General features: G+C 47.3%; 1 non-coding gene across 1 annotated transcript; it reads right to left on the bottom strand.

Moving 5' to 3' along the window:
- Nucleotides 1-6,852: 6,852 nt before the first annotated feature.
- On the bottom strand, nt 6,853-6,925 carry Trnav-cac (transfer RNA valine (anticodon CAC)). The gene has a single exon. It is a non-coding gene; the product is annotated as a tRNA-Val (tRNA).
- Between the last annotated feature and the right edge of the window lie 4,917 nt (nt 6,926-11,842).

Below are 11,842 nucleotides of genomic sequence, written 5' to 3'. Positions count from 1 at the left end.
GGCTGGACTCAACTCCTGCTGATCCTCTTGCCTCAGCCTCCCAAGTTCTGGGATTGCAGGCTTATGACACCAAGCAGAACTATGGCCATTATTTATAGTCATAATTTGAATCATTTGTTAGAAAAAATTGTCATGAAACTTCTCTGAGATTAGCCTTTCACTTTCTTGTGATTTTGATAAACATAAAGTTTGGGGTTTTTAAAAATGAAATCAGACTTGTGCTTATCAAAATTTTTTTTCATTTTAGGGCTTTTTATATTGTCTGAGAAAACTCTCCACCCCAGGATTAGGAATATAGCATCCTACATTTAATTCTAAAAGCTTTAGACATTTTATTTTCACTGTTCAATCTGTGACTCATCTGAATTCTGTCATGACTCAGGCAGCCTTGGGAAGGCTGAACACTAGAGAATGGCGACGTAGCCAGCCAGAGACACAGCTTCCCAGATACCTGCTTTGCATTTTTATGTAAAAACATTCATGGTATTTTCATGCCCAGCGCTGGACTTTCCTCCCTTGTCCCTCTTTCCCCAGGTCCGAATGCTGGGCTAGAAAAGAAGAGTTCAAGCATTGGAAAGTGGAATCCACAGGTTTTCCTTCCTAACTGCCATCTGGGGACCAGAGAGTTGCCAGGGCTCCCCTCACTATGGTCTCTCACCCCGCTGAAGTGGTGACAAGAAACTAGAGTGTGAAGACCCACTGTGACTGTCCCTTAGCACTCTGGTTCCACAGCCCTACTGGCCATCAGCATCAGCAGCAGGAAGGTTACCTCTCCTCACTCTGCCAACTCGCTGGTGTGGATCTAATCAGCAGAACTTAATTCCTATGCAGAGCCCAAGCTGCAAGGGAATCTGAGGAAGGGGATTGTTAGTTTTCCAACCCTTCAACTACAAAGAGGATGGAACTGATTTTGATTGAACCAAGTCACACTTTAAATTGTTTCCCCCAAATTCTCTTCCCCAGAACACTGTACATTTTGAAAGACATCCCCTACGTAAGTGTGCAGAGAAACTGGGATGAGAGAGCATGTACAAAGCCCCTGGAGCTTGTGTCCCTGCAGGTGGAGCCAGGAACAGGAATGGAAGTAAGATGCACACAGGAAACAATGAAAGACCATAATGGACTTGCTCAGAGGCCACTGAGCTAAGTCCTGGAAAGGAGCATGATTACCTTCATCCTATGTACCTGAGATGGAAGAAAATATCTTCACTAACCAGGCCTTGGGATTTCAAAAATGCTATAGGAAAGCAGAGAATTTACCCAAACAGAACACTCTAGTGAGGAAAGGTGGGAAGGGATTTAAAGGACAAAGCCAGGCAAAAAGAGGAACCACACAGTGAGATGGCAGAAATGAGACAAGAGGAATCTGCCATAGCAGTGGCAAGTGCTAATCATGATGGATCTAATCTTTTCAGACTGGATATGAAAGCAAATACCAGCTTCAGCACTTAGGTAGAAAAAGGTCAGATAGTAAGAGCAATGAACTCTGTACCAGGCTATTTGTAAACAGAAGAATAAGATTCAGAACATGAGTATTACACAGGGCAAATGGCCAAAAGAAAGCTTCTCATCAGAAAGAGGAGAAGCATGCTAGAATGCCCCCCCCCAGACAAATGGAATTGTTTATTCCTGAACTGCAGTCCTTGGGTGGCAGAAGAGGGGACCAGGAAGGGAAGAATTCTCAGAGTGAAACTTTCATCTATTCGCTTTAGGGTAGATCTCCGCAAGCATGAAAATTGAAAAGGAAGATCTGATCCTTTGCCCTTTCCAGCGACACAGAGGAGATACAGGACTGAGGTTCTTTGTTGCCCAAAGGGTCTGGAGCCAGCCAGGCACATGCGCAGTAGCGCAGCTCCCGAAATGTCACCTGGGCCATGGAGGCCTGGTTAGCAAAGACCTGGTGTTGGTGTCCAGGCTGGGAGGACAGGCTTTGAGAGCCACCACTGGATGTGCAGGCATAGAGCATATCCTGATTATCCTTAACAAGTGAGGAAATGAACATTCCACATATCCTTGCCAGATACAAAACCAGAGCCCAGAAAATGGATGAATTCCTGACCTCTTCCTAGAGAGGCTGGTGACTCAGCTGTGCGGGCTTCTTTCAGAATGAGGCTTTTTTAGACAGGCAGTTTTTGTTGAAGATGTAACAGTGATGGGCTTGAGGTGTATCTCCTAGGCAAGCATTGGTCTGGCCAATGTTTTTTGCTATCTTTCACTGAAACAATGTGTTTTAGGACCACTAGAAAAGTAGGATGTCTGACCTTTCTGGATCATTCAGTGAAATTATAAACTGGAGAGGCATTGGTGATTCACAGGTAGAATTCTTGCCTCCCACACAGGAGACCCAGGTTTGATTGTCATTCTTGGCCAATGCAGTGCTGACCCTTTTTGTGTGTCTCTGCAGGAAACTTTTACCTTTCATCCCTTTATTCTGAGGCCATTTCCAGCTTATTCTCAGGCCACTCAGACCACTTCCAGGCTCTCAGCAACACGGTTTCCTGGACACACATACCTGACTCTTTCCAATATTAGTATATGTGCTGCCAAAGTGAGCACCATACCAGACTCTTAAACAGCAAGTGTGCCAGGGGGATCCTTGCACTTCTGCGCATCCTGCCTGTAAACCAGGGGTAGATGTTTTCTTCTTGTGGATTCCTGGGATCCACACTGTGCTCACTGCTTCCCTTCCTCCACCTGACAGAGATCACTGAGCTGATCCTCACTGTCAGGATGGATGGAGAAAGGACATTCCCAGAAACAGAGGCTCATGGGGTCATAACCACACTCAGCGGGAGGCGACAGGGCCCTGGGAGAGGGAGGCCTGGGGAGGAGCCTTGAGGAGATGAGCACCTCGGGGAGGCCTGCTCTGGTCTTTGTGGACCTGGTAAAATGAAGGGTGCCCAGGTGGACAGCAGCAGGAAAGCAGTTTTCTCTCTCTGCAGTTCTAAAGCCCAGCAGAAGAGCTTCTGGTCAGGGAGCACTTGTTACCCTGAGGGCCAAGCAGCCCTGGGAGGAGGCCATGGCCACCCTGGCTCTGGACCTTTGGAGGAGGAGACTTGGGGAAAGGCGGCCCAGGGCCATCTGGTTTCTTCTCACCTGTTTCCATCAACTCTTCTCCTCAGCAAGGCTTATGTGGGGATTCTTGGGTTCCTTGATATGTGTACTTTTAAAAACTGTGCAATTGTTGCACCATGGAAGATGGAGAAATAGAATGGAATCGGCAGGGCAACACTCAGAAAACATAGAGCATCTCAGGGTCAGAGTGCTGAGTCCTGGCCCGGCCCGCAGAGGGTGGATTCTGAGTCACAGCTGGGTTTTATCTAAACATTAAATATGGCTGGGGGTTTTTTAATTGTATTTCAGCAAATATGCACTTGTGAACTTAGCCCCAAAGAAACGAACATGCAGAAAACTACATGAAGAAAGAGCAGGGAGTCCCCAGCCTCCCCATCCTCCTCCACTGCTGAGACCCCATCCTACACCACTCATACAGTTAGACAGAGAAGAGGGGAGACACTCCCTTCCCTGCATTCAGCTGTAAATGCCACACCACCCTCATGATCATCTGCACTTAAGCTAAAGAAATCTCACAGATCGGGACATCAGAGAGAGAGAGAGAGAGAGAGAGAGAGGAGAGAGGAGTGGGAGGCATCTTGGGTCAGGGAGGTGTGTCCCTGTAAATACTGGAAGCTGGAGTTAAGGAGGCTCTTTTTCATCCCTTTCACACTCGAGCCCCTTTTCCTTCACCCTCTGTGGATTCTCCCTTCTCCCTGTTCCTGCTACCCTCCTGTGATCTTCAATAAATGCAGCCACTTACTACATGCTTGGAGCTGTCCACTTCACAGTTCTTTCCTTGTCAGGAACAAGAACCTGGACTACTTTTGGCCTACTCAACTGTGACAGCACTGTGAATCTCAGTGCTTGCTGTGTGGCCAGGGAACCCCAGAAGTCCCAAGCCCTGCCCTGAGAATCACCAGGTTTCCCAGCTTAGTGGAAACAGTATAACAGCCAGGAAAATAGAAATAACACTGTGGTGTCAACAGGCAACTAGTACATTCAAGTGTGGACAAACAACTAGCAAAGTAACTAGTAAACTGAGGCAGTCCAAGTGGCTTAAGAGAGAAGCTTGAAAGATTTTTCCTTAATCTGACTGGAAAATGTACTTGACTTTAGTTTGTGCAGTGCAAATGAAATGCAAGACAAATGCCGTGTGCACATGTACTGCCTGTTTGAAGCTTGCACACCTAGAGACCAGAAGGGTCTTCATGGTCGTGCCTCCTAATTGGACCACTCATTCCACATTCCTTTTGCCCTCTGCCTGTGCCACAGCTGGCTCTTTGCCTCGTGGGGTGGGAGAACATAAATCTTCATTTGGGGGCAGAGGGGAGGCGCGTTGAGACGGGGTCTCACCTTGTAGTTCAGGCTGGCCTGGAAGTCACTAGGCTGGCCTCAAACTTGAGTACTGGCCTTACAGGTGTGCACCACCACACCCAGTTAAATCTTCATTCTTTTAGAGAAAGATAACTTTTCACAAAGAGGCTTTTCCTAGTGTGGCCTGAAAACTACCAAAGATGTCCAACGTGACGATACTATTTTTGATACAGGAGAAATACGACTTCCAAGCTATTGGGTGCCAAGTGTGCTGAGTTAGTGGTCTCACAACATGGAGGAGTGAGGTCGAGAACCAAAGGTGGAAGTTAGAAGTTTTACTGGAAATAAGAGGAAGAATAGCTCCTGGATTTCTAGGAGGTGTCCTGAGGCGTGGCCACTGAGGCCCTTGGCCAGGGGTAATTTATGCAGCAAAATCACAATAGGGGTGGGGCATGGCTCAGACTACAATCAACCTCGGATTACAAGTAAAGCTGCTTAGCTAACATTGATCTAGAGGGGAAATGAGTCACTCAGTAAAGGTACATGGAGACGATTTTGGGGAAGAGAGGGGAGTATGGGTGCAGATGTTCTGGTCACCCAAGCTGTGTGCCAGGTGTCTACCTGGGCCCCCTGGACCGGGCGGTGCTAACTATGGAATGATCTCAAAGTGCCACTGATCTCTGGGGAGGCATCCAGACCTCGCTATTGCTTTTCCATCCCGAGTCTTCCCTCTCTTTAGACTGGCCTCCAGCCACGACTCTGAGGTCTTTGTGCTGTGTGCTGACTTCCTTGAGGGCCCAGTCCTTCTCTGGCTGTATATTTACTTCTGTCTGACTTTGTTCTGTGATTCTGTGACTGAACCCAGAGTCTGCCCCTGCAAGGCAAGTGCTCTACCACCGAGCTATATCTCTAACCCTAAATTAGAGGGTTTATAGGAAACGTGTAGAGGACAAGTCTAAAGATAGCTAATCGTCTGATTCCATCAGACATTTGACTTGGAAGAAGTGCTCTTATAACTTCATAATGAATCATATAGAAAACATCAAAAATTCTTCCAGGCCCTTTCTTTCTGATCCGAGATCTTCAGTTGTCAACCTGTACCTGTTGTATTAGTGGTCCTGAGAAGGTGACCTGATTCGTAGGTGAGGTAAGGAAAGTGAGGAAAAATTCTAATCTGGGGAAGAAATCAGAAACAGAACCAGAGCTGGACAGGAGAAAAGATAACAGACTCAAACTAGAAAACGTAAGGAAACAAGTTTTGTTCCCTGGACTTAATCCCTTGCAGTTGTTCGTCCTGTTTTATTTCTATGAGAGAATAAAGAGTTAGCCTTGCAATCACCGAGACAACATTATGTGCCTGCTTCTTAATCCAGGTAAAAACAAGGGAAGGGATTTGTGATTTAAAAGCTAAATAGTGCTCGGCATCAAGGTCTAATGGTTTGGGAGAAGCCAGTTCCCTGCCTTACTGAGGTTTGATGTATGAGATACACCGGTAGTAGGATACATCACAAGAAGTATTGATGGCTGAAACATTGAAATGTTTTTCTTTTAGTGAAGTTCAATTTGTGAGAGAGTTCTTGCTCCGATTTTCCCTGGGGAGATTACACTGAGAGGAAGGCCCTGGAGCACTGCCACAGATGCCGAGTCTGGGAGTCATTTTGCTATTTTGAAGGTGAGGAGCTATGACATCTGATCTTGCTTTTCTTGCTGAGGAGCCACGTCAGGTCTGGGAGTTGCTATGACTATTTGAAAGACAGGAGGGAGCAGTGACACTGAATCTTGATTCTTTTGCTGAGGAGCCTCAAGCTACACCCGTGAGCTCACAAACACACTTGAGCTCCACTAGCAAATCAGCCTTCCCACTGACCTCACAAGCTTTGGCGCTGGGTGCCCGGATCCAAAACACACCAGCTCTGGCCAACATGACTTCAAGTTTCAAGCGTGTCCATCAACAAGATGGACATCAGCTCTCACACCTCTTTCTGAGCCAGGACACAGTTGTTTCTCTCATGAATTCCCAATTCCCGGGGCAACGGCTCCCGCATCAGAGAGTCCTCCATGCTAACAGTGAGCACACCAGTGAATTCCCTGTGGTCATCCTACGCCACCCCGTACCTCAACACTCAACGATGAGGCCGAGCTCAGCATCTCCCAGAGGAGTGTGCTGTGCTGAGCGACTGGGTTCACCACTAACACCTGGTCCTACCCCGCTAGTGCACTTGGCACATCAACACCCTTCCTGCCGCACAAGCTGGATTTTGCTGAAATCTTTGGGTAAACAGTCATCCTTACAACGAAATGGATTGTTTTCAGAGTGACAAAAGAAGGAGGAGGAGGAAGCAGGGGTGGGGCAGAGAAAAAAAGGCAAAGAGGGCAAGGAGGAGGAGGGGGAAGAAAAGAGCTTTTAGAAAGCAACGCTTCACTGTGTGGGGAGGGAAGTCCAAAACCACAGTCCCACTTTGACTGTCTGAAAGCAAAGAGTGTTCCCGCCCGGTTTCGAACCGGGGACCTTTCGCGTGTGAGGCGAACGTGATAACCACTACACTACGGAAACCTGCCTGCTAGCATGCTCTGCTCTAAGAAGGCTTCCTGAGAAGGTCGCATCTGCCGCTCCCCCAGCATCAGTTTCCTGCGAAGGAGGGAAGGAGCTCCACAGCAGGGCGACCAGGATCAAGGGGCACCATGAGAAAAGCCCCGCTGTGAGCAGATGGCTGTCACACGATGTGATGACAGTGGCCCTTCATCGCCCCAAATCTACCATTCCATTCTAATAAGGAGAAAAATACCACACAGAGGTCAGTTCAGGGACAAGATACCAAAGTCTCACCCAGGAGAGCCCAGAGTTTTCAAGGTCATCAGAAATGAGGAAAGTCTGAGAAAGTGTCACAGCCAGAAGGAGCCTAAGGACGGAGGACAACGCATGTCATGGGGCACCTCTGATGGGATCCGGAACAGGATATGAGTCCTAGGTAAGACCAAGGAAATGTGCATCAAATGCAGACTTTGCTTAGTGGCGTATGTGTGTGTGAGCTGGGACAAAGGCACCATCTGCATGGAAGATGCCAAGCGTAGGAGAAAGCTTGGCTGGGATATGTGGAAATTCTCTCTGCTCCCTACAGAACTGTTCTGTAAATATAGACGTATGTTATGTGTAAAGGAACTTGTCAAGAAATTAAAGGTGGGGCCGGGGATTTAGCTCAGTGCTTCTGCGGCCTGCCTTGCAAGCGCAAGGTCCCCAGTTTGATCCCTGGTACCAAAAAAAAATAAAATAAAAGTGGACACAACCTGGGAGCAGGGTCTTTTCACAAAGGAGAAGATTTTCATGCTCACAAGGCATGAGAAAGGATTCTCCACATCACTGCTGACTCAGGATACACCACTTAAAAGACTGCAGTGAACTATTACACATCCACCGGGATGTGGGCATGTTTAAGAGACAGTGGAGACCCTCTTCCTTCCGTGAATTTCAACAACAGTATCTCTTGTCGCTGGTCACAGAGTAACACAGTGCCTCCATTCTGCAAAACTGTCTGCCAGCTTCTCATGAAGGTAAAAGCTCAGTTCTTCCACAGCACATTAATTCCATCCTAGACCAATTCTAGGTCTACACTTAAAAAAATAAGTAGTAAACTTTCTAGAAAGAATGCACGAGGCCACACAAAGCCCCACGGGAGAAATCGCAGCCATCTCATGCTGAGTGGCCCCTGGTCAAGCCCAGGTCTCCATCGTCACAGCCACTCACGCCTTGGAATAACTCATCGCTGACACCGAGGCACTGACACTGGCAAAAAATAGATGCATCGCCTAAAACAGCATGTGTGTTTAAAGAGAAAGCACAAACTACACAAACAAGGATGGTGTTTCTTCACTTTGGCAACTTCAAGAAGGAGCCAAAACTGTCCTGGGACATTAATCAGAATGGAGGTTGCCTAGGTGGGGATTCACTGCGAAGAGGCTCCTGGGTTCTCTGGGCAGAGGGATGTTTTCTATCACTTGACCTAGAAGACAGTTTGCTTTTGTCAAAATTCATCAGGCCGCGCACTCAAGAATTGTGTGCTTTAGTCTGTGAGTAATACATCAATGACAAACTGAAGACAAAAGAAAAGCAAGCAAGCAAGCCAACTGTTGGGAAATGTCAGAGCTCACATTGTATTTCCTGTGTTAGCCGTTTTTGTTTTTTTTTTGTTTTTGGTACCGGGGATCAAACTCGGGTCCTTGCGCTTGCCCAGCAGGTGGTGAAACCACTGAGCTAAATCCTCAGCCCCTGTTAGATGTTATTTTAAAATTAGCCAGGTGGAGTGCAAGCTGTCACCTCATCTCCTTTTTCATTTGGCCTAAGGAGGCCCCCGGAGGTTTGCATGCTGAGCCAGGAAAGCTGATGTGACCCACAGCCCAGAGGCTGACTGAGAGGCAGCACCTCCTCTTGTGAGTCTGGCTTTTGGCTGAGCCAGGGAGGGAGGCGATTTCAACTTTTGGCATTGACTGAGCCAGGCCTGAGGAAGGTGGCCTTTCCTTCCTTGGTCCCCAGTGCCCCAAACGCTGAGCCACGAGCAAGTTTGGCGCTTGGTGGCAGGTAAGGGAGCACAGAGGCTGGGATGGGGAGATGAAAGAACAGGGAAGGGGAGGCCCTCAGAAGGCAGGGCTGCCATGACTCGGATTTGAACCGAGGCTGTTCTGGCCACAGCGCAGAGTGCTAACCACTATAGGATCGAGGTGGACTGCAGCCCAGTGACACCTGGCTGGCTCTCCTTGGGACAATTCAAGTATGTGCACTGGGAATGTTCACCTGCTCTGTGCTGAGCGAGCTGCAGGTCGTCTCGGGTAAAGCTTCTTCACTCCTTCACCAGCTCGTTCACTCGTTTGCTTTAATTCTCTTCTCTTTCCTGTTCTGCTGCAATAAAAACCAACTTCCATGTCTGGAAGATCAGTCTCTGACTGGTGAGCGAGTGTCTGGGATGCAGTGGCCTGGCTCAGGGCCCCAGGTCTTTCCTGCTCTGGTGGCAGCTCCTGGCCCCCAGCCCACCTGGGTCCCTGCCCTTCTGTGCCCTTCTCCGTCAGCTTGGCCTGGTCCAGCACCGGGGACCCCAGAATCCAACCCAAAGAAACGCTTTTACAAAGAACTTCCCCTTTTTGTAAGGCCTTGGACTTCCCTTCCTGCTGCATGAACTGCTGGGCCACACACTTGCCACCTGAGTACCACATGTGTGTACCCACAGGAGATGGCACCTTTTTGACAAGGGTGAGGGCACACATGTACACTTTCACAGGAAATGAGGGCCCAGAAGACCAGGGTACAGACTGAGTTTCCCACACAGGACTCCAAGCGGACACCCACAGTGGGGAGCTGCATCTGAGCCAGTGAGACCCTGCAGGACTGACTGAGGGCCTCAGTGGCCTCCTTGCTGTCCCTTCTACATAGCGCTCATCTTGTCATCCCTCACACAATGGCCCATGACCACCAGCTGCTGCTCTGCCCTGAAATAGGAAGCCTGATCCTGCCTGGCGGACTGAAGGGGTGTGGGGGTGGGAAGGGGCAGGTTGAGCAGGCCCGCGGGGCCCCTGGGGTGGGCAGGGGTTGTGAGCCGGCCAGGGGAAGAAAGAGAACGGGGAGGAGCCTGAACTGAAGAGGGACTGAGGCAGGGGTCTAGGGTGAAGCAGATGAGGCCGGAAGCTCAGGAATCAGCATGTGTGTGACTCTAAGCAAAAGGCAAAGAGGAACTGTAACTAGGCCACCTGGAAGCCCACAGAGAGGATCCAAGCTGAGCTTTTTGAGGTTTGTGTGCAGATGGACACTGACAGGATACAGGGCACAAATGACACACCCGTGGTGCCTCTACAGGGTACATTGCCAATTTTTAAAAAGTGGGATGGGTTGACAAGACAATTTCTAAATCATTTTAAGGGCAGAAGTGCTCTAAGGCCAGTATGTCCCGTTAGGACAGATCCTGACAGAGTCTTTAATCATGGTTTATGGAAGATTGTTTGGAAAGAGATAATATTGGTAGCCCCCAAGAATGTCTGGTTAGGAGTCAAATTTCAGACTTCATGGATTTAAACATTGAAACTATCACTTTAGAAGTCATAGATAAAATTAAATGAATGGATACACTGTTCTGGGTAGATTCATTACTTCTTTTATGTTTTGTTGAAAGAACTTCTCAAAGATTTATTATAAAACCTTTACAAAATTCTTTTAGAGATGAGGTCAGGGGTTTAGCTCAGTGGTTCTGCCCCTTGCCTTGCAAGCGCAAGGACCCGAGTTCGATCCCTGGTACCAAAAAAACAAAACAAAATTTCGTTTAGAGTCAAAAAAATGAAGCTAAGTAAATTTTGTCAAAATTAACTGCTTCTATCATGAAATTACACCAAAGCCAAGCAACAGAGTGGTAAAAGTTACTTGCCATATTTTTTATATGAATGATAACTCAATTCCTAAATATATTGACAACTTTTATAAATCAGTAATACAAAGCTAAATCCAATAAAACTGGGTAGAATATTTTACTAGTCTTTCTTCAGAAGGAGGAATTCTCAATTACGAAGTTATAAGAAAATGTCCTTGTCATCATTACGCATTAGGGAAATAGGAATTAATTTCACAATGTTACACCCCACCTCCTCTACTGCAGGGCTGAATTTACCAGCGTTCCTGAACCACACACTGACCAGACTGTGGATGGTTAACTTAAATGTTCACCGCTCCTGTGAATCCAATCTATAAGTCTGCGCTTTCTAATAACATTAAACTAGTACCTAGGTCAAGACCTAGAAATTGTACTGCTTCCACGAATCACAAGTGAACAGAAAGACTGCTGCAAAAATAATTCCACACAAGAACTCATTAAAACACTAAAATGCAGAAGTGATATTGCTAACTATGCGGAAATAGCTAACGAGCAAAATCTGCAGGAGGGGGTGATTAAAAAAAATACCCATTCATGTGAATTCTAAGAACAGGCAACAGTAAGCTATAGAAATAGATGTCAGAAAAGTGATTGACGAAGAGAGAGAAGGTAGGAATTGCCTGGAAAGGGGCTTTACAAAATTTTCTCAGTTGATGACAATTATCTATAAATTGAGCTTTGTGTTGAGTACATTTGTTAAAATTGAAGAAACCACACTAAATTTTGTGCATTTTGAGTGAACTGTGTTGTTCAGTAATTGACTGCTCCCATAGGAAGCAGTGGACTGGGGGTGGATACAAAACAGTGTAGACCCTGACAGCTCGTTCTAATTTTATTGAAAATGCATCAAAATCTCATGAATCCCACTGCAATTTGAAATATCTGTACCCGGAAAATGGCTAGGGCCCATTATTTCATTTGTAAGAGATCCACACAGCACACTCTCGCTTGGGAGGAGCATTTCCCCCTAGGGAGTATTTTCTGCTCAGTTGAGACAAGGCTGACTGTTGCTATGGCAGCCCCTGGTTTTCAGCACTGGGGCTTCATTCTCTCATGACTGACTCACA

This window comes from Heterocephalus glaber, unplaced genomic scaffold (genome assembly GCF_053883595.1).
Source record: "Heterocephalus glaber isolate CG9 unplaced genomic scaffold, H.glaber_assembly_v1.0 deba00001442, whole genome shotgun sequence".
NCBI classification, from domain to species: domain Eukaryota; kingdom Metazoa; phylum Chordata; class Mammalia; order Rodentia; family Bathyergidae; genus Heterocephalus; species Heterocephalus glaber.
This window is presented reverse-complemented; position numbering and strand designations above follow the sequence as displayed.